This window comes from Grammomys surdaster, unplaced genomic scaffold (assembly GCF_004785775.1).
Source record: "Grammomys surdaster isolate TR1022 unplaced genomic scaffold, NIH_TR_1.0 169, whole genome shotgun sequence".
NCBI lineage: Eukaryota > Metazoa > Chordata > Mammalia > Rodentia > Muridae > Grammomys > Grammomys surdaster.
In genome coordinates this window covers 7,742,605-7,746,447 of record NW_021604617.1, presented here as the reverse complement: position 1 = coordinate 7,746,447, position 3,843 = coordinate 7,742,605, and positions in this window count along the sequence as shown.

Here is a 3,843-nt window from a genome sequence, read left to right as displayed (position 1 = left end):
ACTTGCCTAACACTTGTGAAACTCTGGATTTAATCCCTCCTACCAAATAAACAGGTATTATGGCACACATCCGTAAGCCTAGTATTCAAATGGAGGCTGGAAGATCAGAAGTTCAAGGTTATCCTTAGTGAGACTGAGACCAGGCTGGGCTATATATTTGACCCTGTAGAAAAAGGAAAAAAGAAAACAAAAGTCATGCTGGACGGTGGTGGCAGACTCCTTTAATCCCAGCACTTGGGAGGCAGAGGCAGGTGGGTCTCTGTGAATTTGAGGCCAGCCTGGTCTACAGAGTGAGTTCCAGGACAGCCAGGGCTACACAGAAAACCTGCCTAGAAAAACAAACAACAAAAACAAACAAAAAAGAGTTATATGTTCAAGAAACTTAAAAAATATTTTTATTATTATTTACTTACGTGTGCGTGCGTGTGTGTGTGTGTGTGTGTGTGTATGCATGTGCCCACAGTTAGGGGCATCCTTAGATGCTGGGGTTGTCAGCAGTTGAGCGCTGCCTGCTATGTCTGCTTCAGTTGAACTCTGCTTCTCTGCGAGAACAGTACGTGCTCTTGACCACTGAGCCCTCTCTACAGCCCGGGGGGAAAACCTTTTTAAAAGTAAGTTCACTTTTAACTATCCTGCCTTGATGAAGCTACAGGTTCACTTCAGAGTGCCAGACTAAACATCTCACTTACTGCCCAAGACCCATTCCAGGGAGTACAAGACCTTTCCACGTAACTCTGGTGATCTGAGTTGGATCCCTAGAACCCAAGGCAGGGATAATAGACTCCTGAAAGCTGTCCTATGACCTCCATATAGTCCATGCACACTCCATAGCACTGGGGCACCTGTGTCACAGTCATACCCATCACACACAGGCACACAGAAACACACATGCACACACTCATGCACACACATGTGCGTGCATACACACACAGAGGCACACAGATGCATGTACACACAGAGAGACACACATGTATATACACTCACACACATGTGCAAACACATGCACACACATATACCTGTGCATGCACACACACAGAGACACACTCGAACACACACATGCGCACTCACACGTACACACACACACACACGTGCATGTGTACACACACACAGGCACACACATGCATGTACACACAGAGAGACACATACATGCATATACACTCACACACATGTGCACACAAACACACACACACGCTCACACATACACACCCACTAATAATAATTTCATTTATGTATTTTCAATTCAGCATCCTGGCCAGACACACAGCGTGAAGGGTGTGCTTTCTCAACCCTCCTGTACCATCCCGTCCACCTCCAGCTCTGTCACCTGATACTTGTGGTGTGCAACCAGACTTCCTCTAACCCCTGTCCTCCATCCAAAATATCCTTTCTCCCATTTGCATTCATTGTTGACTCTAAGACCCATCTTGACGCACCTCCTCTTGGAAGTCTTCCCTGAATGCCCCGGGCTGGATTACACACTCTTCTTTTGTGAGCTGGTATCAGTGCAAGCATCAGAAAAGCCACTTCAGAGGGGCATAAATAACAATAGAAATGGATCAGATGTGTTCCTGGAACTGCTGGACCCAGTGTTGAGTTTTGCTGCTGTTGCTGTGTGCTCTGGGACTTAAAATAACACAGCGGGGCCTCCTATGGCTTCTGCCTTTCTCTGAGTGAGCTTTGTTCTCAGAGGTCCTGACTTTCAGTAGGCTTCAGGCTCTCACCCTGCCCAGTTTGGTCCAGGGAATTGTTCAAGCAAGCACTGGCTCGTCTGGACCTTCCGGACGCTTTCCTTGGCCGGGCACACCATCAAGATGGCCAAGGGTTCCCAGAGTCCTGCTGGAAAGGCGGAACCCTGCCCACTATCTTCTTTGTAAGTAAAGTTGCATTGGGGCTTGGCCACACCCATCTGCTTATGCACGCTCAGGGCTGTTTAGTGGCACAGTGGAAGTGGCAGAAGCAGAGACTAGACACTTTTGTTTTTCTTTTTCTCTTTTTGCAGTGATAGAGAATAAATATTTTAGGCTTTGCAGTCTGAGAGGCCAAACTAAGGATGTTATGTAGGGATTCATAAAATGTGTTATTGATAAAAAATTAAGAGTAATTAGCCATTTTTTTTTGTAGTGGTGGGCTATCAAAGAAAGATGCAGAATTCAGGGAAAGAATGCTCTTTGGTTTATTTTTATTTTTATTTATTTATTATTTATTTATTTATTTTGAGATGGGACTTTAATATGCAGTCTTTGCTGACTTAGAAAAACCAGGCTGGTGTACTTTTTGACTACTCTATTGGGTTCTTGTATATACCACCCTTCTCCATCCCAATCTCTTCCAACCCCCACAACTAGGAAGGAGAGAAAGGAGGTTGGTTATAGGGAGAGGAGGCGTAGACCTCTTTAGACCACTTCCTGCTGATTAGGGACGTCAAGTTCCTTGGAGCAAGTCCAGTTTTCATCAGCAGAATATCTCCAACTAGCAATCCAGCAATAGCAAAAGTAGCAGCAGGGACCAGGACCAGCAGCCAATACAGGCCCTCTCGGGACTCTCACATTTATACCCTCTCCAGAGTCCTTGGAATACCAAACTATCTGCAGCTGGCAAAAATCACACCCTCCTAGAGCAAGAGATAAATCCTAATTAGTGGCTGTGGTTAATCTGACAAGGCCCCGTATCCCATACCTGGGATTAAAACAAAAACGTCCACATAGCATAACTGGGTTTTTTAAGAAACCAAAATTCTCACTAGAGGGTGGCCTTGAAATTCACAGAGATCCTCCTGCCTCTGTCTCCTGAATCTGGGATTAAAGGCACATACCAACATTGCCTGGCTTCTGTTCTCTTTCCACAATTCGAGACTCAGGTTTCAAACTAGGGCCATCAGGCTTGGTGGCAAGCACCTCTATTTGTTCGGCCATCTTGCCAGTCCCAGCATTTCTCTTATATGATAATATGGTTTGAACCTGAACTAACCCCTCAGGCTCATGAATTGAGTGCTCGGTCCCTAGCTGGTGTCACTATTTTGGAAGGGTCTGGAAGCCTTGGAGAGGTGGGGCTTGGCTTGAGGAAGTAGGTGGCTAAGGGTAGGTAGGCCTTTGGTGGTTGTGCCTGGCTCCTGTCTTGTTCTCTGCGCCCCAATGGCCGTGATATAAAGAATATTTGCCACATGCTCTGACACCGTTGTCCAAGCTGTTCCTCCATGTCTGTTTTTCTGTGATGGACTCTCTGAAACTGTGAGCCACCTTGCCCCTCCCACCGTAACCCCACTGATCCCCTGCCCACCTAAATCCCTGCTTTGTCCCTCCCACCTTAACCCCACCCCTGCCCCGCCCACCTTAACCCCTGCTTCTGTCCCTCCCATCCCTCCCATCTTAGCTCCCTGCCCCTGCTTTGTGCTTTACCAGAACTATGGTCTGGGAATTGCAAAAGTAACAAATACAGCTAGTGACACGCACCTTTAATACCAACACTAAGGCGGCAGAGACAGGTGGATCTGTGTGACTTCAAGGCCAGCCTGATCTACACTTGGGGAGTTCTAGGTCAGTCAGGGCTACGTAGAGAGATCCAGTCTAAACAAATAAACAAGCAAATAAAAAGAAAAAGAGAGAAAGGAAGGAAGGAAGGAAGGAAGGAAGGAAGGAAGGAAGAAAGAAAGAAAGAAAGAAAGAAAGAAAGAAAGAAAAGAAGAGAAGGAGGGGAGCGGAAGGGAGGAAAAGGAACCTAAAACTTCCTGTTATCAAAACGATGGTAAATAATTACCTATTACAATTAAAGCCAGTTTGGGGCTGGCAATGGAGCTCAGGAGAGAGAAAGAGAGAGAGAGAGAGAGAGAGAGAGAGAGAGAGAGAG